Below are 27,811 nucleotides of genomic sequence, written 5' to 3'. Positions count from 1 at the left end.
TTGTTACAGGCATAGCAGGGGTATCCTCCAGGACTCTGGATCCTCTGCATCAGCTTCTGACCGGCGGATCAACCGCAGACTGCTCCAGGAACCACTGTAACTGCAACAAAGTATCCAGGAAGACTCCTATGACCGTCAACTTCAGCTCCAGCCAGTAATTGCAACAGTTTCCAAGGTGTGCACGCTCTGAGGACTGCCTGTTTTTACCCTGCACCAGAAGAACCAAAGGAATCTCCTGTGGAGTGACGGAGTCACTTCCCTGTTTCAGCAGACACCTCTCTGCAACGGCAACCGGTACTCTGGGACTCCTCTCCTGTCGACGAACGTGATCCCTGAAACACAGGTGGTGGACTGAAGTGACCCAGACTGTCCAAAGGTCCAACAGTCCAAATTTGGTGAATACCTCCAGGTGTCAGACTGGATCCAGAAAACCTTTGCAATGCAATGTCCCCCAGCACCGACAGGTGGCGTTGTGTGACATCACCTCCTGCTTGCTACTCCGTCTCATACGTTTGTGATGTCAATCTCTCTCTCTCTATATATATATATATATATATATATATATATATATATATATATATATATATATATATATATATATATATTTATATATATCACTTTATGCTGGTGTCAGTTTCTTTGCTTTAGTGCCAACTGATGTGGGTCCAGACCTTCAACTGTCATTAGACTGTTATCTTGTAATTTCTAATTTCTACTAGAAATTACTTTGAGTGCCAATGTCACCTAAACCATTGGGTTTTAAGATGTGTATGGCCTGTAACTGACAGCTGTCGGTCACCTATCCACACATTGTATGTTGATGGTGTCTTGGTTCAGTGTATAACTTGAAGTCATGTTCGTCATGTGCCAAGATGAACAAGATGATGATCCAGAATCCAGAGACGAAGCTTGCAATACAATAGTGGAGTTGAGGAAGTTGAAGACTCGTTCTCATTTGATGTCAACAGCATGTTGATATCGGTTGAGATCAAAAAGACAATCTGGTTTACCGTATAGAGGTCGCTCAAAAGACAGAGCTTCATCGATATCAAGCATATCTAGGAAGAGTCATAAGAGGCACAAGAGCAAGCGTGGATCCACTACGTTGAGACACTCATCATTCTCACCATTAGGAGTCTTGTGAGGTACCTGTGACTTTGGGACTCAGTTATTCCCCTGTGTTGGAGCAACCCTTGACATCCTTGCCTTTTCAACTCCCAGCCTGTACGGTAGCGAAGCCAGATCAGCTCCAGTAGCTTAAGAAGTCTAGAGACTTGATCTCTTGCATGGTTCCAGATCCATCTGGCATGCCTTTGTGTTCTATAGATCTGAGAGGGTCATCCTGCTGATCAGTCATCAACTGATTCGTACTCTACACCAGCTGTGCCTCTTTTGTTGGTTTTGGGGTCCATGACATTGGGTCCATTAACTATGAAATGTTTGACATCTTTACTTTCGGTACCACTCTAGACTCCGCAGATTAGCAAATTTGACCTTGCTAACAAGCTCCAATACTACTTCAAGACTCCAAAGGCAATTTACCATCTAATTTGGTTTATGCTCAGTCAGAACCAGAACCAGACCTATCAAAGGAGGATTATCTTTTTAATATAGAATATCTTCAGAATATTTTGCAAGATATGCTAAATGAAGTTTGAAAGGAGACATCTTACAGCACCAGGGTATCCGGATATTTTTTGCTACAACATCCAACTCCAAAAAGTCTACTAGTTCAGGTTTCAGCAAGCCGTGCTAATCCAAATGCTTTTCCAACTACTCCTCTTGATAGGGATTCTAACAAGCATTTGCAATGCAATAGGTCTCACATTACGAGAGTTAGAGCTATTGGCATTGTAACTAACAATACATTTTATTTATATGTTTTGGTTTGGAGTGCCGGGATGTATGTGGTGTGGATTGGAAATTTGTGGTTTGAATTTTAATTGTTACTTGTGGAATTGTGCGGTGTGGAATTGTGTGGTACGGAGTGTATTTGTGTAGTGGAATTATGTGGCATGGTGAAGAGTCAGGTGCTCTCCTAGTGTCCCTTGGATGTAAAGGAATTGTGGACTAGAGGAATCACCAGTGCATTTGTATAAAAACACAAAAAATTATCTTTGTTGCATTGCTGTATGGATTAATATATTATTAGTGAATATATAAAAATTCTTTATTTTTCCAGAAACAAATTACACGCTGTTTGAAGATTTATTCATTTATGGAATTTGATCTATGGTTAGTTAAAACATTAATAGTATTTAACATTGCTGAAATATTTGTATGCAAATGATTCCTCCATTAACACTGTGTGCTTGACAGTTTAGATTACCCAGTTCTGTGGGGAATATTGGGTTACCCCGTTTATTTGTAACAACACAAATACATGCACTTACTGAATAGCCACCAAAAATTAAAAGAGCCAGACCTCAAAAATGAAATGCCATTGCAAACTCACGATTAAATGAAGTAATCCAAGTGCATTTTACTAAAATTTTACTAAAATGCCATTGCAAAAGTGCATTAATCAGAAAGCAAAACAAAAAAAAAACACTACACAAACAGGAGGTAATCCAAGTGTGTTTTAGTCAAAAAGGGGAAAAAACACTACTCAAACATGAGCTAATCCATAAGAAAAAAAGAGAGCACCAAAGAAACCATAAATAAACAAAGTTGCAAGCAGACATGTAACAGGGGCAGTCTCCTGGGATAGAAACAAAACAACAAAAGGAGGGTCCCCCCCCAAAAAAACTCACCATTTAGAAGGAAGAATTTATGAAGGGCACTACAAATCACAAGAGAATGGTGTGAAAGGGCATGATCTAAGCCCACTGACTGATGCCCACAGGGGTGGCCAGAGTCACGTCCCACTATATGGGGGCGTGGACCTGGCTGTCTCCGTGAGGACCAGCGGCAATGTGGGGCTGGTCGCCGCACCCCCTCTCTTTGCTATCTAGTTGGGCTACCAGCGAGGTCGCGCCCCACTCTGCACCGGGGCCTTACGTTTGATTCTGTCTACCTGGCGGAGTGCCCATCAGCGGGAGCCTCAGGTGGGGTCCCACATTTTTTAACAGTCTGTACTGGACGTGTGAGTGGCACCACGCTGCAGACTTGTCCCCATTTGCGTGGGTGATTGGGGTTGCCTGCCTGGTGGCCTAGGTGAGGACTGCTGCCCCCATGGCTGCTGCCTGGATTGCTCCCCACATGGCGCAGGGATTTCCCCAACCATTCTTGGTGAACTCCTGGTCCGGTGGTAGTTGGGGGGCAACTCCAGGTGGCCATGGGCTGAGGTGACCCCAATCAATGGAAACTTCCCTTTGAGATAAGGCCGGAAGATGACATGGCTCTCGCCCCGGTGAGGGAATCAGATGCCGTTCAAAGTGGTCAGGTGTGAGATCAGATATCTGGAGTGGAGGAAATATTGACAGAGCTGAGGGCTGGCTTTCAGGCCATTGATAATAGATTTGATTTGCTGACCACCAGGCTTGACAACATGAGTAGTAGGTTGGACGTACACCAATCACGCCTGGAAGGAGCGGAGGGTCGAATCTCTACCACTGAGGACAACACAGCGACACTCAGAAAACGCCTTGAGAAGGTCGAGGGGAGGTTAAAGACTGGCTATAAAGAATGGGGATTTGGAGACCAGAGGGCGCCGTAACAACTTGCGTATAGCCGGTATTGAGGAATCCACCAATATTGGTTGGCTAGATTTGTTTGTAGAGAACCTGCTGGTGGAATTACTGGGGCGCCAAGGCTTCACTTTGTGGTGGAGAGGGCACAACGTACCTTGGGCCCTAGGCCTCCCCATGGGGCACCTGCCCGCTTGATAATCGCTCGCCTATTGAATTATAGAAACCGAGACACTGCCCTCCATTGCAGTATCAGGGAGCAATCGTGTCACTATACCCTGATTTCACACCTACAGTACAGGAAGCCAGGCAGAATTTCTCTGAAGTCTAGGCCAAGCTCCATTCTCTTGGCATACGCTATGGCATGATATATCCAGTAAGATTGAGAGTGGCGGTGAATGACAAACCTCAATACTTTGATAACCCTAGTGATGCCATGAGGTTCTGCAAGCAACATCCCCTGTTGGGCGGATCGCCTCGCGGTTCCCAGCAGGGGCGTGATGATCAGGATGCTGGGCCCGCTTCAAGTATGGAACTGTTTCCCCCGGACAAGATGGGTTGGCCTGGACTGTGTCCCCTACCATGTTTGTATAAACAACATTCCCCCATTGATTATATACGAAAATTGCTGTTTCCCAGCTCTACTGTTTCTAACTCAGGTTTTTCTTTAAGTCAGTTTGGCCTCTCTTATGCTACACTGTGATTCCTATTGGCAGTTGGGAGTACTCCATGGCTGCGTTGTCATGCTCCCATGGTTAAAACCAATCTATTTGTTCTTCTGTTGTAATGGTCTTTGTTTAAGATTTTGTGGGTTTCGCTTGGCATTTTGGGGCCGAGTGTGGGAGGTGGAGGGTTGTTTCATACATATGGGTTGTGTGATGTAATGTTGTTCTGTTATGCAATGTAGTTTCTATATCCTCTTACCTTACGTACATATGGCTGCACAGGTCCCGCACCCTGTGGCTAACACCCCGCAACAAAAAACTTGTTAGGCCTTACATTACTATCCTGGAACATGCACAGCCTCAATAATCCCCGAAAAGGCAAAATGGTGCTCCAATACCTCCGCAGGCACACAGTGCAGATTGCTTTCCTGCAGGAGACACATCTCCCCGCTGGCACAGTACCCTCCTTTGCAGCCACTTGGGGCCCGCACAAATACTTTGTTAGTTACAGCACCTACTCTTGTGGGTGTGTATCTTGCTTCATAAAACAGTACAGTATGGGCCACTATCGACCCAGGTGGATGGCAATGACAGATATGTGATGGTTGCATGTCTTTTAGATTCGTAGGGTTCTACTTGTAAATGTGTACGCTCCTAACATTGACCCTCCTGAATGTTTTCAGGCTATCCATTCACACATCATTTGCTTTGATATAGATCACATTCTTGTGGGTGGGGACTTTAATTTGGCAGTAAACCAAGCATTAGACACCACCTCTTATGCCCTGACATCCAAGCCTCACTCCCTAAGGGCTTTGAGAGATCTCTGCAACACTTTCGCTTTACATGACCCTTGGCGACTGTTTGGCAATGGCACTTTGGCCTACACTTTTCGTTCAGCACCCCATGGTACCTGGTCGCTTATTGACTACTGGCTTTTGACAAGTGCTACTGCATAGTGGGTTACAGATGTCACGCTCTTACCTCGTACATTATCTGACCATTCCCGGTGCTGCTTGCACTTTCTATACCCACAGCTTGTGGGGTCAGGAGATTGTTGAGGTTCCAGGACATGGCGTTGTTGGACGCTCCGGTCAGTGCATCCTTGCAGGAGGCGGTGGTTGACTTCTTTCAAATAAACGAGGGCTCGGTAGGTACCTGGTCGGTATTGTGGGATGCCTTTAAGGCCCATTTCAGAGGCATCTGTATTTCCACACACTCTGGTGTCCTGAGAGAAATACGTAGTGATCTAGCGCGGATGGAGGTACAGCTTGTTGATATTGACCGGGAAACAGAGGCTGCCGATATTGCCCCTCAACTGGGCTATCGTCAGTCTTTGCTAAATGAGTTTAACACATTGGTAGCATGGCAGGTACACTACATGGGTAAGTATACAATGGCCCATAGATATGGAGAGGGGGACAGACCTGGGAGACTGCTGGCCAGACTGATCTGACCCGCAAGTCCTGCGTCCCATATACTCGAAATTAAAAGGCCTGATGGCAGTGTTGCCATCAGTACAGCTGAGGTCCAGGTGGAGCTTCTCAAATATTATTCCACATTCGGTTCAGCGCAGGCGGGGCGCCGGGTCCCGCTTTACAGGACTATTTAGATGACATTGCTATGGTCTGGTTAACATCCACCCAACAACAGTTCCTTAGTGAACCCTTCTCTGTTGAGGAGGTGTTGCAGGCGATAGATTCGCTGGATGGGACGCGTGCCCCAGATTTGATGGATTTACCGGGGTGTTTTATAAGAAATACAAAGATATTCTAAGTCCTCATCTGGTATCGGTGTATGCCGAGCCTCTTGAGGCTGGGGCTGTCCCTGCACCTATAAGAGAGGTGGCTATTGCCCCTTTGCCAAAACCGGGCAAAGACCCTCTATATTATGGGTTATATCGCTCCCTTTCTCTGATAAATTTCGAAAATAAGATCCTGGCCAAAATGATTGCTACCCGCCTCTCCCTCTTGCTGGAGTCTGGCTTTGTTCTGCACCGCTCTACCTCTATCAATCTTTGCACTGTCTTTTCAGTGATAAACAGAATGTCCCCAGAGTTTCCGACGGCGATCGCCTTATTGGACGCCGAAAACTCTTTCGATTTACTTGAATGGCCCTTTTTACACACTGTCTTTAATAAGCTTGGGTTCCCCCGAGGCTACACCAAACTGATTTCCCTGCTCTACTCACAGCCTACAGCAGCCATACGGCTTAATGGTGAGCTCTCCTCATTTTTCCCCATAACACACGGCAGGGGTGCCCTTTGTCACCTCTGCTCTTTATTCTGGGAATGGCCCCCCTGGTACAGCACATACGAAAGGGACATATCCACAAGGGATTGGAATGGACCAGTGGACCGCTCCTGGTGTTGCTCCAGCAGATGATATCCTGCTATTTGTCAGCCATCCAGGTACGAACCTAGTATCAGTAATTGGAGAGTTCTCTGGGCTGCATATAAATTGGAGTAAGTCAGAGCCGTTTCTGCTGACTGGGGACCAGTGTGGTAAAAGGACACCAGGCTTGGGTCCACTCAACTGGTTTTCCTACAGACGTTAAACATTCTTTGATCGACATGCCATTTGATATTGCTAGGTTGTTGGGGAAGAAAAGCAGATATAGCCCTTGAGATATTTAAAGAGAGCAAAGCTATGGCCTGCTTTATAGGTTTGGCACCTACAACTTGGCAAGTATCACAGCAGGCACATCCATTTCGAGGGTTATCTTTAGAGGCAGAGACGTTTCATACCCTCAATGCAACAAACCAGTTAGTCTTTTTGGTGACGTGTCATGGCACAGTTAGGCAACATTCAGCCACTCAAACGCAACAATCTGCCCAAACTCCAGCCTCCTCTTATGAAGAAACCTAAAAGCCTCTCTAATTTGACCTTTGTGCCTCACAATCAGCTGGTTGGTGGTTGCATCACCTATTACCTTCCAACATTGAGGACCATAATGTCAGATTGTTAACACGTCCCTTTATGATTAATTTACTCACTTTGGGACTCGTTTTAGGCCAATGAATCTTTTGACCCTGTTTGAAGACACCTTGAGACGAGATAGCTAATCAGCATGTCAATCAATATGTCAATAATGTCATCAATATTTATTAAAACAATGCAATTCATCTTAGTCAATAATATTTAATGAAACTAAGAAACACCATGACCTTTCAGTCATGAATAACCACACCAGAATAATATGAATTTTGTGACATTTATTCCCTATTGATTGCAATTCTACTAGTAAGTTTATTAGCCTCAAAACCAAGAAACACATTAGCATAGTCACAATATGGCAACTCTGATAAGATTTAATCAAAGCAAGAATCACAAACATCAGAATATAACACGGCGTCAGCATAAGTTATTCTAGCAGAGTATCATCATCACGTATTCAACAAAGCATAGATTCGGTCATTTGTCTATTTGCGTCAGTTTAGTGAACCCCTCTCAACTAACCTCTAATTAGCATTGGCATGTTGGGCTTCATGCAAAACAATTTAGTAAACACCAATTTGGAAAAACATCTAACTATGGTCTCTATCAAAATAAGCAGTTGGTACCTAGAAAGGAAAAGCAAACAGACAATCACAATTTCATTGTCATATAGTTACCCTCCGTTTGGGGTCAGCATTCAGGTTCGGTCTTCGTCCTCAGGACATCAGTTGATTCGCCATCAGGAATTCAGTAATCGGGTAAAAGGGGGCACTTCCCTCATAAGGAGGTAAAGTGTAAACGGGCAATCTAAGGGCAAGGATGGTTCTAAGTAAATTAGCAAGTCACTAAGCAAAGTGACAAAGTCTCTGGATCATAGCAAAATGCATCAGCATCTCCTCCTCTCCTAGTCTCCTACTCCCTAGTTCTAATTTACTTCCTGGTGTCAAGGATTTCTATCCCATTTTCGTTGTACATTCCCCTAAAATTTGATTGGACAAGGGGTTGCACCCCACTATCTTTAACCAATTAACTTCACATTAGCTCATCCAATTTGTCAACCCATAACAGTTCTCACGTATTTTATTGGTCCTTATGATTGATGTCTTTAGCGGGTGGAATGTCTGGTATGATTTCATAGTCTTGTGGTCCTTTGCACATCTACGGTCAGTGGCTCCATTGTCTGTACCGGTTCAGGCGACCTTGTACCTACGACTGGTCTACAGTGTTGCATTCAGCTAAAATGTTTCTATAAGCAAGTCGAATTTTCATGAGAACGGATCTACTACAGTTACATTCAGCTTCTAGTTTAGAGAAAAAACAAAAGTTCATGTCCTTCAGCAAGTCAACACACTGTACGCTAGAAAAACACATTTAATATGGCAGGCGGCAGCTAGGCCTCGACTCATGCTAACTAAGGCCTAGTGATTTATTAGCAAAACCTTTACATATACCTATTATTAATAGTGTAAAATCATATCATAACATAATAATTCATCAACATTAGTCAGTTTTATTAGTCCCCGTATATATTGGTGGCCACTCCCCGTGGGCACATTTCAAGTGCATGTTTTAGCAAAGTACATTAATACAGTTTCTATGCAGCATTATTACACATTAGTACATAAGCATTTCATGTTAATATAGATTACATAAGCTACGCTCTCTCAGTCCCTCCTCTGATGACACTTGTCATCACACGAACCTTTCCCTTAACCTTTCACCTTGCGCATAATACACATTTCAACATCCTTTCCTTTGTGTGAGCTTTCCCAAATTTCATTAAACATTTTCTCCCTTTCATTTTCTTAATTTCTTTTATTTCGTTTTGTCAAATTTCGTTTAATTCTTTCATTCATTTTGCATGATCCCCATAATCCCAATAAACAAATCAGAACAATCAATAAACCCCCTAATATTTTTGCAAGAACCCCATTCCAAATATTACTAAACCAATTCCCTACTTTTGTAATTCCTTTCCCAACTTTCTCCCAAACTCCAGGTTCCTTCAGCTCCTTCAAATCTGCACTATTTCTTGTTAGGTTAGTAAGCATACCTCTAATCTTTTTGCTGTTATCTGGAATGAACGCACAACAATGGCGCTCATTAAGCATCTTACAGACTCCGCCGCTCTTCGCTAAAAGAATGTCTAAAGCAAGCCAGTTTTGAAGAGTCATAGCTCTTTCCGCAGCAAGTTCAGTATCCATCAGGAGTATAGCCCCTGTGAAGTTTGTCAGCATGTTATCCACAATAGTAGACAACTTTTGAATCTTTATGGAGTTTAAGATAACCCCTACTGAAGGAATTATGGCTCCAAATATGTCACCAACGACAGTAGCCGCTGTCTCTCTCTTTTGTCTAGTGTGTTGTAATTCAGACATTTTAGGTATTTGCTTTAAGTCATCAATCTGGTTAATCTTTGGGAAAACTATGTCCCATACCATCCCTTTGGAAGACGGTAATAAGCATTAAGTCCACATATATAATAGATCCCAGGAATCGCTGGATCCTGTCCATTTAACATGAATGTCCATTTACTTTGAAACAAAAACACATGCCTACATTCACTCGTTCCCACAAATAAAGTGTCATGTTCAGATTTTGGCCTATATATACAAAGCCTACCTACATGTAATACGTCTATAGCTAACTTGCCCTGTGTCTTTATTGCAGTGTAAGCATAATCATTTGCAAGTGTGCGTTTTTCTAATCCCTTTTCTAACCTTTCCTTTAAAGCCTTTCGTCTATCATCAGTGTGATCTAAGAAGCTCTTCTCTACAGCCCTAAAGCAGGTTAAATTATTGCGATGCGCATAAGCTGTCCCAAATGTTAGTGTTGGCTCAAAGAAACCCCTAACTAATTTTATGCTATGTTCTTTAGCTAATTTGTTTAGAACCTCAATCACAGGCACAAAAGAAAACACTAGATCCAAGTTAGAATAAAAGTATTGCACATGCTCTTGATCATAGAATCTTGTTAATAGCAAGCTACAGCTTATCCCGTAAATTAGAGGCAAGCTATGGTAAGTAACTACTTCTTGCACTGACAAAGGAATCTTTGTGCACACATAACAATTCTTTGCATCCATTGTGTCAACATACTCATTCAACAGGCGATAGAAGACATTAGTAGATAGTTCCTGTAAGGAAATGCCTCCTTGGCATGGTTACCCCCTGACGTTTTGCCTTTTCTGGTTCCAAGTTATGATTTGAAAGTGTGCTGAGGCCTGCTAACCAGGCCCCAGCACCATGGTTCTTTCCCTAAAACTGTACCTTTGTTCCCACAATTGGCACAACCTGGCATCCAGGTAAGTCCCTTGTAACTGGTACCAAGGGCCCTGATGCCAGGGAAGGTCTCTAAGGGCTGCAGCATATCTTATGCCACCCTGGGGACCCCTCACTCAGCACAGACACACTGCTTACCAGCTTGTGTGTTCTGGTGAGGAGAAAAATGACTAAGTCGACATGGCACTCCCCTCAGGGTGCCATGCCAACCTCACACTGCCCATGGCATAGATAAGTCACCCCTCTAGCAGGCCTTACAGCCCTAAGGCAGGGTGCACTATACCATAGGTGAGGGCATAAGTGCATGAGCACTATGCCCCTACAGTGTCTAAGCAAAACCTTAGACATTGTAAGTGCAGGGTAGCCATAAGAGTATATAGTCTGGGAGTCTGTCATACACGAACTCCACAGCACCATACTGGCTACACTGAAAACTGGGAAGTTTGGTATCAAACTTCTCAGCACAATAAATGCACAATGATGCCAGTGTACATTTTATTGTGAAATACACCCCAGAAGGCATCTTAGAGATACCCCCTGAAAACATACCCGATTTCCAGTGTGGGCTGACTAGTTTTGCCAGCCTGCCACACACCAGACATGTTGCTGGCCACATGGGGAGAGTGCCTTTGTCACTCTGTGGCTAGTAACAAAGCCTGTACTGGGTGGAGGTGCTTCTCACCTCCCCCTGCAGGAACTGTAACACCTGGCGTGAGCCTCAAAGGCTCACCCCTTTTGTTACAGCGCCACAGGGCATTCCAGCTAGTGGAGATGCCCGCCCCCTCCGCCACGGCCCCACTTTTGGTGGCAAGGCCAGAGGAGATAGTGAGAAAACAAGGAGGACTAACTGGCCAGTCAGGACAACCCCTAAGGTGTCCTGAGCTGAGGTGACTCTGACTTTTAGAAATCCTCCATCTTGCAGATGGAGGATTCCCCCAATAGGATTAGGGATGTGTCCCCCTCCCCTCATGGAGGAGGCACAAAGAGGGTGTAGCCACCCACAGGGCTAGTAGCCATTGGCTACTAACCCCCCAGACCTAAACACCCCCCTCAATTGAGTATTTAGGGGCCCCTAGATCCTAGGAAAACAGATTCCTGCAACCTGAAGATGAAGAAGGACTGCTGACCTGAAGCCCTGCAGAGAAGACGGAGACAACAACTGCTTTTGCCCCAGCCCTACCGGCCTGTCTCCCCACTTCAAGAAAAACTGCAACAGCGACGCATCCCCCGGGGTCCAGCGACCTCTGAAGCCTCAGAGGACTACCCTGCATCTAAAAGGACCAAGAACTCCTGAGGACAGCGGCCCTGTTCCACAAAGACTGAAACTTGCAACAAAGAAACAACTTTTAAAGACCACACGTTTCCCACCGGAAGCGTGAGACTTTCCACTCTGCACCCGACGCCCACGGCTCGACCTGCGGAAAACTAACTCTACAGGGAGGACTCCCCGGCGACTGTGAGCCCGTGAGTAGCCAGAGTTCACCCCCCTGAGCCCCCACAGCGATGCCTGCAGAGGGAATCCAGAGGCTCCCCCTGACCGCGAGTGCCTGCTTCAAGGAACCCGACGCCTAGTAAAGACACTGCACCCGCAGCCCCCAGGACCTGAAGGATCCGAACTCCAGTGCAGGAGTGACCCCCAGGAGGCCCTCTCCCTAGCCCAGGTGGTGGCTACCCCGAGGAGCCCCCCCCCTTGCCTGCCTGCATCGCTGAAGAGACCCCTGGGTCTCCCATTGAAACCTATTGTAAACCAGACGTCTGTTTGCACTCTGTACCCGGCCAACCCCGTGCCGCTGAGGGTGTACTTCCTGTGCTGACTTGTGTGCCCCCCTGTGCCCTACAAAACCCCCCTGGTCTGCCCTCTGAAGTCGCAGGTACTTACCTGCTGGCAGACTGGAACCGGGGCACCCCCTTCTCCATTGAAGCCTATACGTTTTGGGTACCACTTTGACCTCTGCACCTGACCGGCCCTGAGCTGTTGGTGTGGTAACTTTGGGGTTGCCCTGAACCCCCAACGGTGGGCTACCTTGGACCCAACTTTGAACCCTGTAGGTGGTTTACTTACCTGCAAAACTAACAAATACTTACCTCCCCCAGGAACTGTTGAAATTTGCACTGTCTAGTTTTAAAATAGCTTATTGCCATTTTTGACAAAACTGTACATGCTATTTTGCTGATTCAAAATTCCTATGATACCTAAGTGAAGTACCTTTCATTTGAAGTATTGTTTGTAAATCTTGAACCTGTGGTTCTTAAAATAAGCTAAGAAAATATATTTTTCTATATAAAAACCTATTGGCCTGGAATTGTCTTTGAGTGTGTGTTCCTCATTTATTGCTTGTGTGTGTACAACAATTGCTTAATACTACCCTCTGATAAGCCTACTGCTCGACCACACTACCACAAAATAGAGCATTAGAATTATCTCTTTTTGCCACTATCTTGCCTCTAAGGGGAACCCTTGGACTCTGTGCATGCTATTTCTTACTTTGAAATAGTGCATACAGAACCAACTTCCTACATTAGTGGATCAGCGATGGGGTACAAGACTTTGCCTTTGCTGGACTACTCAGCCAATACCTGATCACACGACTAAATTCCAAAAATTGTCATTAGAAACTGATTTTTGAAATTTTAGCTATTTTTCTAAATCTTTAAAAGTCCTGCTAGGGCCTTGTGTTAGTCCCTGTTAGCATTTCTTTTAGAGTTTAAAAGTTTTGTAAAAGTTTGAATTAAGTTCTAGAGATAGTTTTAGATTCTTAAAAAGTATTCCAACTTTTAGAAACAAAGGTGGTCATTCCGACCGTGGCGGTCGGCTGTGAAGCGGCGGTAAGACCGCCAACAGGCTGGCGGTCTTTTTTCATGTATTCTGACCATGGCGGTTACCGCCATGGCCATCCTCCGCTTCACCATTCCGACCGCCACGGCGGTAACGACCGCCGGGCTGGAGACCTGGGTCTCCAGCCCGGCGGTATCACATATCGCCGGCGGTATTCCAACCCGCCTGACCCCGGCTTACCGCCATGGATTTCATGCGGTTTGGGACCGCCATGAAATCCATGGCGGTAAGCACTATCAGTGCCAGGGAGTCCCTTCCCTGGCACTGATTGGGGTCTCCCCCACCCCGACTCCCTCCCCTACCCCCCCCACCACCCCTGCCACCCCCAAAAGGTTGCAGGACCCCCGTCCCCCACCCCGATCCCCAACATATACACACACATACACACATACATGCACGCATTCATGCACATACACACCCCCCCGCATTCATGCACGCATTCACACACCCCTTCAACATACACACATGACACCCCCATGCACGCACACAACTCACAACACCCCCCCACCCCCCTTCCCTAGCGGACGATCACCTTACCTGTTCCTGGTGATCCTCCGGGAGGGAACGGGACCCATGGGGGCAGCTCCGCCGACACCGCCACGCCAACAGAACACCGCCACAGCGAATCACAGATCGTGATTTGCTGGGCGGTGTTCTGTTGGCGTGGCGGTGGAGGTGGAGCTACCTCCACTTCCCCGCCTGCCGCCAGTATGGCTGTTGGCGCTTCGTCCGGAAACGGGCGGAGCGCTGCCAACAGTCAGAATGGCCCGTGCGGAAGACCGCCAGCACTGGCAGTCTTCCGTACGGCGGTCCCTCAGCGGTCTATTGAAAAGACCGCCGAGGTCGGAATGACCCCCAAAATGTCTAATACAGAAGAGAATGTGATGGAACTCAACCTTACCCCTTACCTGCATCTTAGGATGTAAGAGTTAAGGTCTATCTGTAAAATCAAAAAGATAAAGACTGGTTCAAACCCTACCAAAGTACAGCTCCAGGAGCTCTTGGCAGAGTTTGCTAAAAACAACCCCGGTGATGATGCCTTCACAGAGGGGGACACTAGTGAGTTGGAGGAACTCCCACCTCCAACCCTAGATAGGGAGACCAGGGTTCCTCCAACCCTGACTCCAAATGTGATAGTCAGAGATGCTGCTTCTCTCACAGGAGAGTCCAGCAACTCTGGAAGCATTAAGGAAAGCCTCAATGAAGATGACCTCCTGCTAGCCAGGTTGTCCAAAAGATTGGCTTTGGAAAGACAGATCCTAGCCATAGAAAGGGAAAGACAAGAGATGGGCTTAGGTCCCATCAATGTTGGCAGCAACATAAATAGGGTCAGAGATTCTCCTGACATGTTGAAAATCCCAAAAGGGATTGTAACTAAATATGAAGATGGTGATAACATCACCAAATGGTTCACAGCTTTTGAGAGGGCTTGTGCAACCAGAAAAGTAAACAGATCTCACTGGGGTTCTCTCCTTTGGGAAATGTTCACTGGAAAGTGTAGGGATAGACTCCTCACACTCTCTGGAAAAGATGCAGAATCTTATGACCTCATGAAGGCTACCCTGATTGAGGGCTTTGGATTCTCAACTGAGGAGTACAGGATTAGGTTCAGGGGGGCTCAAAAATCCTCGAGCCAGACCTGGGTTGATTTTGTTGACTTCTCATTCAAAATACTGGATGGTTGGAGTCATGGCAGTGGTGTAAATGATTATGATGGGCTGTACAATTTATTTGTGAAAGAACACCTGTTGAGTAATTGTTTCAATGATAAACTGCATCACCATCTGGTAGACCTAGGACCAATTTCTCCCCTAGAATTGGGAAAGAAGGCGGGCCATTGGGTCAAGACTAGGGTGACCAAGACTTCCACAGGGGGTGACCAAACAAAAGGGGTCACAAAGACTCCCCAGGGGAAGAGTGTTGAGACATCCAAGGGAAAAAGTAAAGTCTTCTACAGGGCCCCAAAAACCTGCTCAGGAGGGAGGGTCCAAAGCCTCTTCACAATCCAATTTTGGGTACAAGGGTAAACACTTTAATCCCAAGAAGGCCTGGTGTCGTAGCTGTAATCAGCAGGGACACCAAACTGGAGACAAGGCCTGTCCTGAGAAAGGTTCCACTTCAAACTCTACTCCAGTTAGCACTGGAATAGCCAGTCTCCAGGTGGGATCAACAGTGTGTCCAGAGCAAATCAGGGTTCACACTGAAGCTACATTAGTCTCTGAGGGTGGGGTGGACTTAGCCACACTGGCTGCCTGGCCCCCTAAAATGCAAAAATACAGGCAGCAACTCTTAATTAATGGGATTACTGTAGAAGGCCTGAGGGATACAGGTGCCAGTGTCACCATGGTGACAGAGAAACTGGTTTCCCCTGGTCAATACCTGGCTAGACAAACTTATCCAGTCACCAACGCTGACAATCAGACTAAAGTACATCCCATGGCTATGGTAACTTTAGAGTGGGGAGGGGTCAATGGCCTGAAACAGGTGGTGGTCTCCTCAAATATCCCAGTAGACTGTTTCCTTGGAAATGACCTGGAGTCCTCAGCATGGGCTGAGGTAGAACTCAAAACCCATGCAGCCATGCTGGGTATCCCTGAACTGGTGTGTGTCAAGACAAGGGCACAGTGCTAGGCTCAGGGCGAAAAAGTGGTGTTGGAGCCTGGAAAAATGGCGCAACCCTCCAAGAGAAAAGGAAAGAAGACTGGGGAACCAGCTTCAACACAACAAAAGAAAGGGAACCTCTCTTCCCAGGTAGAAGTTCTGCCCTCTGAGGGAACTGTGCCTATGGAGTTAGGACCTTATCAGGTTGAACTCTTAGGCCCAGGGGGACCCACAAGGGAACAGTTGTGTAAGGGGCAAGAAACATGTCCCTCTCTTGAAGGCCTTAGGCAGCAAGCTACTGAAGAGACCAAATGCAAAATCACTGGAACACATAGGGTCTATTGGGAAGATGGACTCATCTACACTGAGGCAAGAGATCCCAAACCTGGTGCCACTAGGAGAGTGGTAGTGCCTCAGGAGTTTAGGAAGTTAATTCTAACCTTAGCTCATGATATTCCATTTGCTGGGCATTTGGGACAAACCAAGACTTGGGAAAGGTTAGTTAACCATTTCTATTGGCCCAACATGTCCCAGAAAATAAAGGAGTTTTGTGTCTCCTGTGCCACCTGTCAAGCCAGTGGTAAGACAGGTGGACACCCAAAGGCCCCCCTCATTCCACTTCCAGTGGTGGGGGTCCCCTTTGAAAGAGTGGGTGTGGACACAGTGGGTCCACTTGAACCTCCCACAGCCTCAGGGAACCAGTATATCCTAGAGGTAGTGGATCATGCCACTAGGTACCCTGAAGCAATTCCCCTTAGGTCCACTACTGCCCCTGCAGTAGCTAAAGCACTCATTGGTATCTTTACCAGAGTGGGATTTCCTAAGGAGATGGTGTCTGACGGGTACCAACTTCATGTCAGCATACCTGAAGCATATGTGGAATGAGTGTGGGGTGACTTACAAATTCACCACACCATACCATCCACAAACCAATTGTCTTGTAGAAAGATTTAACAAGACATTGAAAGGCATGATCATGGGGCTCCCTGAAAAGCTCAAAAGGAGATGGGATGTCCTCTTGCCATGTCTGCTTTTCGCCTACAGAGAAGCCTCAGAAGGGAGTAGGGTTTTCCCCTTTGAACTTCTGTTTGGCCATCCTGTCAGGGGACCACTAGCTCTTGTAAAAGAAGGCTGGGAGAGACCTCTTCATGAGCCTAAACAAGATATAGTGGACTATGTACTACGCCTACGTTCCAGGATGGCAGAGTACATGGAAAAGGCAAGCAAAAACCTTGAGGCCAGCCAACAACTCCAGAAGATGTGGTATGACCAAAAGGCTGCTATGGTTGAGTTTCAGCCAGGACAGAAAGTCTGGGTTCTGGAATCTGTGGCTCCCAGGGCACTTCAGGACAGATGGAGTGGCCCTTACCCAGTGCTAGAAAAAAAGAGTCAGGTCACCTACCTGGTAGACCTAGGCACTAGCAGGACCCCCAAAAGGGTGATCCATGTGAACCGCCTTAAACTCTTTCATGACAGGGCAGATGTGAATCTGTTGATGGTAACAGATGAGGACCATGAAGCTGAGAGTGAACCTCTCCCTGATCTCCTCTCCACAGACCCTAAAGATGGCTCAGTAGATGGAGTGATCTATTCAGACACCCTCTCTGACCAACAGCAATCTGACTGTAGGAAAGTCTTACAACAGTTTGCTGAGCTCTTTTCCCTAACCCCTGGTCAGACACACCTGTGTACCCATGATGTGGACACAGGAGACAGCATGCCTGTCAAGAACAACATTTTCAGACAGTCTGACCAAGTTAAGGAGAGCATCAAAGTGGAAGTCCACAAGATGCTGGAATTGGAAGTCATTGAGCACTCTGACAGCCCCTGGGCTAGCCCAGTGGTCCTAGTCCCCAAACCTCACACCAAAGATGGGAAGAAAGAGATGAGGTTTTGTATGGACTACAGAGGTCTTAATTCTGTCACCAAGACAGATGCCCATCCCATTCCAAGGGCAGATGAATTAATTGACAAACTAGGTGCTGCCAGATACTTAAGTACCTTTGACTTGACAGTAGGGTACTGGCAAACCAAAATGGCACCAGGAGCAAAAGAAAAGACAGCATTCGCCACACCTGATGGGCACTATCAGTTTACTGTTATGCCCTTTGGTTTAAAGAATGCCCCTGCCACCTTCCAAAGGTTGGTGAATCAAGTCCTTACTGGCTTGGAGTCCTTTAGTGCAGCTTATCTTGACGATATTGCTATCTTTAGCTCTAACTGGCAGGATCACCTGGTCCACCTGAAGAAGGTTTTGAAGGCCCTGCAAGCAGCAGGCCTCTCTATCAAGGCATCCAACTGTCAGATAGGGCAGGGAACTGTGGTTTACTTGGGACACCTTGTAGGTGGAGGCCAAGTTCAGCCACTCCAACCCAAGATCCAGACTATTCTGGACTGGGTAGCTCCAAAAACCCAGACTCAAGTCAGGGCATTCCTTGGCTTGACTGGGTACTACAGGAGGTTTGTGAAGGGATATGGATCAATAGTGACACCCCTCACAGAACTTACCTCCAATAAAATGCCCAAGAAGGTAAACTGGACTGTAGAATGCCAACAGGCCTTTGACACCCTGAAACAAGCTATGTGCACAGCACCAGTTCTAAAAGCTACAGATTACTCCAAGCAGTTCATTGTGCAGACTGATGCCTCTGAACATGGGATAGGGGCAGTTTTATCCCAAACAAATGATGATGGCCTTGACCAGCCTGTTGCTATCATTAGCAGGAGGTTACTCCCCAGGGAGCAGCGTTGGAGTGCCATTGAGAGGGAGGCCTTTGCTGTGGTTTGGTCCCTGAAGAAGCTGAGACTATACCTCTTTGGTACTCACTTTGTAGTTCAAACTGACCACAGACCTCTCAGATGGCTAATGCAAATGAAAGGTGAAAATCCAAAACTTTTGAGGTGGTCCATCTCCCTACAGGGAATGGACTTTACAGTGGAACACAGACCTGGGACTGCCCATGCCAATGCAGATGGCCTTTCCAGGTTCTTCCACTTAGAAAATGAAGACTCTCTTGGGAAAGGTTAGTCTCATCCTCTTTCGTTTGGGGGGGGGGGTTGTGTAAGGAAATGCCTCCTTGGCATGGTTACCCCCTGACTTTTTGACTTTTCTGGTTCCAAGTTATGATTTGAAAGTGTGCTGAGGCCTGCTAACCAGGCCCCAGCACCAGGGTTCTTTCCCTAAAACTGTACCTTTTTCCCCACAATTGGCACACCCTGGCATCCAGGTAAGTCCCTTGTAACTGGTACCCCTGGTACCAAGGGCCCTGATGCCAGGGAAAGTCTCTAAGGGCTGCAATGTCTTATGTCACCCTGGGGACCCCTCACTCAGCACAGACACACTGCTTACCAGCGTGTGTGTGCTGGTGGGGAGAAAAATGACTAAGTCGACTTGGCACTCCCCTCAGGGTGCCATGCCAACCTCACACTGCCCATGGCATAGATAAGTCACCCCTCTAGCAGGCCTTACAGCCCTAAGGCAGGGTGCACTATACCATAGGTGAGGGCATAAGTGCATGAGCACTATGCCCCTACAGTGTCTAAGCAAAACCTTAGACATTGTAAGTGCAGGGTAGCCATAAGAGTATATGGTCTGGGAGTCTGTCATACACGAACTCCACAGCACCATAATGGCTACACTCAAAACTGGGAAGTTTGGTATCAAACTTCTCAGCACAATAAATGCACACTGATGCCAGTGTACATTTTATTGTGAAATACACCCCAGAGGGCATCTTAGAGACGCCCCCTGAAAACATACCCGACTTCCAGTGTGGGCTGACTAGTTTTGCCAGCCTGCCACACACCAGACATTTTGCTGGCCACATGGGGAGAGTGCCTTTGTCACTCTGTGGCTAGTAACAAAGCCTGTACTGGGTGGAGGTGCTTCTCGCCTCCCCCTGCAGGAACTGTAACGCCTGGCGGTGAGCCTCAAAGGCTCACCCCCTTTGTTACAGCGTCACAGGGCATCCCAGCTAGTGGAGATGCCTGCCCCCTCCGGCCACGGCCCCACTTTTGGCGGCAAGTCCGGAGGAGATAATGAGAAAAACAAGGAGGAGTCACTGGCCAGTCAGGACAACCCTGAGCTGAGGTGACTCTGACTTTTAGAAATCCTCCATCTTGCAGATGGAGGATTCCCCCAATACGATTAGGGATGTGCCCCCCTCAGGGAGGAGGCACAAAGAGGGTGTAGCCACCCTCAGGGCTAGTAGCCATTGGCTACTAACCCCAGACCTAAACACACCCCTAAGTTGAGTATTAGGGCCCCCCAGAACCTAGGAAAACAGATTCCTGCAACCTGAAGATGAAGAAGGACTGCTGACCTGAAGCCCTGCAGAGAAGAAATTCAAGCGGTCGAGGGAGAGGACGGTTTAGGCACACAGTGAGCGCCCACCTTTGATGCATGTCTGACAATAAGGGGACACTCCCTCTCCTGGACACCAGAGGCCAGTAGCCTCTAGGGATAGGGCCCCCTCCCAGGTAGTTTCCTGGCAAGGTAGGCCCCTTATAGTATATTATATTTTTTCCGCACTTATTCATACACGTAGCATGAGTAGCAGGGATCCTTCACCCTGATGAATGCCCGAGACTTTCCAGAGCTCATTACTGAGGGCAGAAACATGTCGGCTCCTTCCTCCTAGATAGGTGACCCTGTGAGTCCTTGTTCTCGCAGAGGTGTCCCAATCTCCTCTTTTTTAACCACGCCAAACAGAACCTTCTATTAAATACTCACACAGGTATCTGTTTAGGTGTTTTTATTCCTTAGTGTAGCTGGATCCCTCTATTTCCAGAACCAGAATTAATTTACGCACTCCCTCCTGTTCCTTTAACAGTGAGGTTGAGTCCTCCCTGGTGGCACTATCCTACGTGGGTGGGGCTAGGTGGTCATATGATGAAGCATGACACTATATAGTGTGTGAGACCACCTAGTCCGTAAAGGAAATTCCTTTCTTTCTCTCCCCCCCTCTGTTTCCCAGACCCTCTGCAGCACCATAGCCAACTGATACCCCGCCCCCAATTGAGGACCACGAGGGATCTGGTGTCACAATTGATGCACCATTGATCCATCCCTTGTTACATTAAAAGAACCCCGTAGTCCCTGTTGTGTTTTTGAGAAGACGGAGACACCAACTGCTTTGGCCCCAGCCCTACCGGCCTGTCTCCCCACTTCAAGAAAAACTGCAACAGCGACGCGTCCCCCAGGATCCAGCGACCTCTGAAGCCTCAGAGGACTACCCTGCATCTAAAAGGACCAAGAACTCCTGAGGACAGCGGCCCTGTTCCACAAAGACTGAAACTTGCAACAAAGAAACAACTTTTAAAGACCACAAGTTTCCCGCCGGACTTTCCACTCTGCACCCGACGCCCCCGGCTCGACCTGCGGAAAACTAACTCTACAGGGAGGACTCCCCGGCGACTGTGAGCCCGTGAGTAGCCAGAGTTCACCCCCCTGAGCCCCCACAGCGACGCCTGCAGAGGGAATCCAGAGGCTCCCCCTGACCGCGACTGCCTGCTTCAAGGAACCCGACGCCTAGTAAAGACACTGCACCCGCAGCCCCCAGGACCTGAAGGATCCGAACTCCAGTGCAGGAGTGACCCCCAGGAGGCCCTCTCCCTAGCCCAGGTGGTGGCTACCCCGAGGAGCCCCCCCCCTTGCCTGCCTGCATCGCTGAAGAGACCCCTGGGTCTCCCATTGAAACCAATTGTAAACCAGACGTCTGTTTGCACTCTGTACCCGGCCAACCCCGTGCCGCTGAGGGTGTACTTCCTGTGCTGACTTGTGTGCCCCCCTGTGCCCTACAAAACCCCCCTGGTCTGCCCTCCGAAGTCGCAGGTACTTACCTGCTGGCAGACTGGAACCGGGGCACCCCCTTCTCCATTGAAGCCTATACGTTTTGGGTACCACTTTGACCTCTGCACCTGACCGGCCCTGAGCTGCTGGTGTGGTAACTTTGGGGTTGCCCTGAACCCCCAACGGTGGGCTACCTTGGACCCAACTTTGAACCCTATAGGTGGTTTACTTACCTGCAAAACTAACAAATACTTACCTACCCCAGGAACTGTTGAAATTTGCACTGTCTAGTTTTAAAATAGCTTATTGCCATTTTTGCCAAAACTGTACATGCTATTTTGCTGATTCAAAGTTCCTATGATACCTAAGTGAAGTACCTTTCATTTGAAGTATTGTTTGTAAATCTTGAACCTGTGGTTCTTAAAATAAGCTAAGAAAATATATTTTTCTATATAAAAACCTATTGGCCTGGAATTGTCTTTGAGTGTGTGTTCCTCATTTATTGCTTGTGTGTGTACAACAAATGCTTAACACTACCCTCTGATAAGCCTACTGCTCGACCACACTACCACAAAATAGAGCATTAGAATTATCTCTTTTTGCCACTATCTTACCTCTAAGGGGAATCCTTAGACTCTGTGCATGCTATTTCTTACTTTGAAATAGTGCATACAGAGCCAATTTCCTACAGTTCCCCTTTTGAATTAGTTCCCTCATGTAAGCATTTTGCATCCTGCTCAAACTTCTCCCACGGTGTTAGTGTAGCAGTCTCGGGTTTTGAAGCATTGTTAGTCACTTTCTTATCTATCCATGGCATTCCCACAATCACACCTAGAATTATTATTGCACACACAATACCTAGAATAACACTCAACCAACCACCCATTCTAGCCTTTTTACTCTTACTCTTAGTGTAACTCATGATCTGTAAAGAATCAGATAGCAGAATAATATAAAGCAAACAATCAACTTGAGGACGATATAAAAGCTCTTTTTTTTCTTTTCAAAAGTCTCTCTCTCTCTGTGAGTATTTACAGCGTTTCACTCATTCCAGGACCCTTTTTGTCAAATCAGGTTTAGCAGCTTGTCATAATTGGTTTTCAAAGTCAATTCAGGTTATTAGTGTCAGATCCGGTAGTTTATCAATCTCTTTTCTCAGCTTCTCAGCTTTCAATTTTAATTTCAATATTTTAACACAGTCTCTTTCTAGGATTGAATTCAGGTGCCGTAGTATTGACCTGGTACCTCCCGATCAAAACAGAATGCCAAGAATTCTTGTTGCCATTCAGTGGTTGTTGCATACGCCCATTCAGGACCTGCGTACCTTTTGTTTGCAACTCTTTTTCTTTTCAATCTGTGTTCACTTTGTAATTCTCCTTCACTGAGATCCTCTTTTCTGGTTGTATCAACTTCTTCCTCAATTGTGTCTCCAGGGATCACTTTCTCTATTGCAGCTTATGGCTTCGGCCAGTTATCTCCTTAATTGTTTTCTTCTTGCTTGGCTTTTCAGAACGTTGAACAGCGCCCTCCTCTTGTGTTATGGTGTTTTCTCTTGATGGACCTGCAATCGGCTCAGGAGGAGTCAGTTCACGTTGACCTCCCTCTGCTTCTTCCCCCTCACCTTCAGGGTCTGTCACAGGCTCAACTTCAAACCCGAATCTGTCTGCTTCTGGGAGAACCTCTCTTTGCGTCGGTTCTCCTGTTACCTCAGCTGAGATAGGCTCACTGTCACCCCTCTGAAACTTACTTTGAGTGACCGAGCCGTCCTCAGTGGGTTATCCTTCAGTCTCAGTTCCCCTTTGAATACTCTCCGGCCCTGAGACTTCCTTTTCTGCAGCTGTTGTTTTGGATACTTCAAGTTCCTCGTCAGTTGGACACGTCACCCTCTTTGTGTGACTGGCATTTATCCAATTTGGAACACCTGCACATTTCACAGCAGTAGTGGCTGTCAGTATTACTTGATATCGCCCCTTCCAACACGGCTCCAGACACAACTTCCTCACGTGTTTTTTTACAACAACCCAGTCACCGGCTTTCAGGGTGTGAGCTGGATCACTGATCGGTGGCAATGTGTTAGCCTCCACCTGGTGAGAAAAAGAGCGGACCACATCAGCCAGACCCTTGCAGTAGTCCAACACCATATCATCCGTGATATTTACAAGTGCATTTGCAGGTACTGCGGGCAATCTCGTCGCTCTGCCCATCAGTATCTCATGAGGAGATAGTCCAGTTTTCTTGTCAGGTGTATTTCTCATTGACATCAGCACTAAGGGCAATGCATCTGGCCATTTCAGATTGGTAGCTAGGCACATTTTTGCCATTCTCGACTTCAAGGTACCATTCATCTGTTCCACTAGTCCTGATGCTTCAGGGCAATAGCTACAATGCAGCTTCTGCTCAATGTTCAATGCGCAACACAAGAGCTTAATCACCTCATTTTCGAAGTGTCTGCCCCTATCTGATTCTAAAGAGATCGGGAATCCAAAACGTGGTATTAACTCTCTAAGCAACAGCTTTGCTACTGTGAGACTGTCATTCCTACGTGTAGGGTAAGCTTCAATCCAATGACTGAAAACACACACAATCACCAACACATATCTCAGTCCTCCACACACAGGCATTTCAATGAAGTCCATCTGCATCCTGCTAAATGGACAGCCAGCTCTCCCAACGTGGCTCATATTTACCACAGTCCCTTTTCCTGCATTCATCTGCTGACAGATGATGCACCTGTGACAGATAACCTCTGCAGCTTGTCTGAATTTTGGATTGAACCAATCGATTTTGAACAATCTGATCATTGCATCTCTCCCTATATGGGCTTGGCCATGATAGAACCTCGCAAACTGTGACAGAAGACTGTTTGGCAAAATCATTTTCCCCTCATTTGAGACCCATATGTCATCAGCTCTTTGTACACAGTGCATTCTCTGCCAGGAGCGTTTCTCTTCTTTACCAGCACGTCCCTGCAGTAACTTTAGCTCATCTAATGTGTCAACCACCCTTAATGCAAAATTCAAACAGGTTTCATTCTCCATTTCAGGTAACAATTCCCACTGATCTCGGAACGATATACAGTTCAATGCGCAAAACCTTGCGACTTGATCTGCATAGCCGTTTCCCATTGACAAAAAGTCCTGTGACTTAACATGAGCATTGCATTTCACCACGGCAATTTCAAGAGGTAACTGAATTGCATGCAACAAATCCTTAATCTTATCACCATTTTTCACTGGTGAACCAGAAGAGGTCATGAAACCCCTCTGTGACCATAGTTGGTCAAAATCATGTACAATTCCGAATCTGCTGTCAGTATAGATAATGACTTTCAGGTTTTCAGCTGCGTGGCATGCCTTAGTAAGGGCAGTTAATTCAGCCACTTGTGCAGAGTACACTCTTTCAAGCCAGGAAGCTTCTAGAATACCGGTGATTGTACACACGGCATACCCAGCTCTCAGTACTCCCATTGAGTCTCTCAAGCATGAACCATCAACAAACATAGGCGGTCATTCCTACCTTGGCGGTCACCGCCCGCCTGGCGGGAACCGCCAGAAGACCATACCGCGGTCAAAAGACTGCGGCGGTCATTCTGTCTTTCCCGCTGGGCTGGCGGGCGACCGCCAAAAGGCCGCCCGCCCGCCCAGCGGGAAAGCACCAGCAACGAGGAAGCCGGCTCCGAATGGAGCCGGCGGAGTTGCTGGTGTGCGACGGGTGCAGTTGCACCCGTCGCGATTTTCAGTGTCTGCCAAGCAGACACTGAAAATCAATGTGGGGCCCTGTTAGGGGGCCCCTGCAGTGCCCATGCAAGTGGCATGGGCACTGCAGGGGCCCCCAGGGGCCCCACGACACCAGTTCCCGCCAGCCAGGTTCTGGCGGTGAAAACCACCAGAACCAGGCTGGCGGGAAGGGGGTCGGAATCCCCATGGCGGTGCTGCTTGCAGCGCCGCCGTGGAGGATTCACAGGGGCAGCGGGAAGCCAGCGGGAAACCGCCGGCTTCCCTTTTCTGACCGCGGCTTTACCGCCGCGGTCAGAATAGCCCCAGAAGCACCGCCAGCCTGTTGGCGGTGCTTCCTCCGTCCCCTACCCTGGCGGTCTCGGACCGCCAGGGTAGGAATGACCCCCATAATGTAATCATTTTCTTCTAACTGGGTATCTTTGATGTCAGGTCTTGGCTTGATGCACAGTTCTGTTACCTCAAGACAATCATGTTCCACTTCCTCAGCATCACTAATGTCTGCATTTTCAATAGGAAGTAAAGTTGCCGGGTTCAATACAGTACATCTCTTGAGGGAAACATTCGGAGACCCCAGTATAACGGTCTCGTATCTGGTTAATCTAGCATTTGTCATATGCTGTGTCTTGGTTCGGGTTAGCAAAATTTCAACCGAATGAGGAACCATTACTGTTAAGGGATGTCCCATTACTATGCCTTCACACTGTGTGAGGCTTTGACCAACTGCTGCAACTGCACCCAAACAACCCGGTAAGGCTGCTGCGACTGGGTCCAAAGTAGCTGAAAAATATGCTACTGGGTGGTTTGCACCTCCATGGACCTGTGTTAAGACAGACAAAGAACATGCATCACGTTCATGACAAAACAGTAGAAAAGGCTTCGTGTAATCAGGCATACCTAAAGCTGGTGCCCTGCACATACATTCTCTCAATTCCATGAATGCCTTCATCTCTTTCTCGGACAGGATTATGTTACCCGGGTCATCCTGAACTTCCTTTCCTGTCAGTTTTATCAATGGTTTAGAGATAATCGAGAAGTTGGGAATCCACTGACGACAGTAGCCCACCATTCCCAGAAACATTCTGACATCTCTCTTGGTTGTCGGGGGTTCATCTGCAGTATGGCTGTCACTCTCTCTTTGGATATTTTTCTCGACCCTTTCTCAATCAGTTGACCTAAGTACTTCACCTCTCTCTGGCAGTATTGCAGCTTCTTTGGGGACACTTTATGTCTGTTCTTTCCCAAATGGTTCAGTAAGGCAATTGTGTCATACCTGCAGTCGTCTTTTGTTCTGGACGCAATTAATAGATCATCAATGTACTGTACTATAGTCGAACTGAAAGGCAGTTCCAACGACTCTAAATCCTTCTTCAATATCTGATTGAAGATGGAAGGTGCCTCAGAAAACCCTTGAGGAATTCTGCACCAACTGTACACCTTATCCAGGAATTTGAAGCTGAAAAGAAATTGGCTGTCCTCATGAAGAGGCACCGAAAAGAATGCTTGAGACAGGTCCACAACTGTGAACCACTCTGCATCAGACAGAACCTGGAACATGATTACTGCTGGATTTGGCACTATGGGGCAACATTTTACCACAATCTCATTTATTTTCCTCAAATCTTGCACAATTCAAACCTTCCCACAAGGCTTTTTCAGACCCATTATTGGTGAATTACACAAGCTGCTCATCACTTCTTTCAGAACCCCTTGCTTCACAAAGTCCACAATTATCTGCGCTACCTGAATGAGGACATCTTGTGTCATGTAGTACTGCGGTACCTGCGGGAACACTGAATTCGGCTTAACCTGTACTTTGATCGGTTCTACTCTTTTTATCAATCCCACTTCTTTTGCTGTCAGGTCCCACACTTTCTCTGTTACTGTTCCCTGCAACTCGGGTGGCAAGTCAAGTACTGTAAGCATTGCGAATAAAGTTATCAGAGGGTAATCTTCATTTGCAGTCTCTGTCTCTGAAAACTGCCCATCGTCCCCTTCATCATCACTGTTTGTCTGGACTTTAATCCCTTCATTGGAACAGGTAATGGAACACCTCATTTTGCACAGCAAGTCTCTTTCCAATAGGGATACTGGACTAGAATCACAGACTACAAATTAGTGCAGTCCCTGGAAGTTGCCAATCTCAACTTGGACTGGGTCTGTAATCGGATTTGTCAAAAACTGATTTGCTACTCCTACCACTCTTATGGTATGCCCGAAAGAGTTAATTTCGGAACCTCTGCACTTCTGACTGTAGAGCGTGTAGCTCCTGTATCAACTAGGAATGAAACCTTATGACCCATTACCTTCCCCTTTACATAGGGTCCTCTCTGATCTA

Source organism: Pleurodeles waltl, chromosome 2_2 (assembly GCF_031143425.1).
Source record: "Pleurodeles waltl isolate 20211129_DDA chromosome 2_2, aPleWal1.hap1.20221129, whole genome shotgun sequence".
Classification (NCBI taxonomy): Eukaryota; Metazoa; Chordata; class Amphibia; order Caudata; family Salamandridae; genus Pleurodeles; species Pleurodeles waltl.
This window is presented reverse-complemented; position numbering follows the sequence as displayed.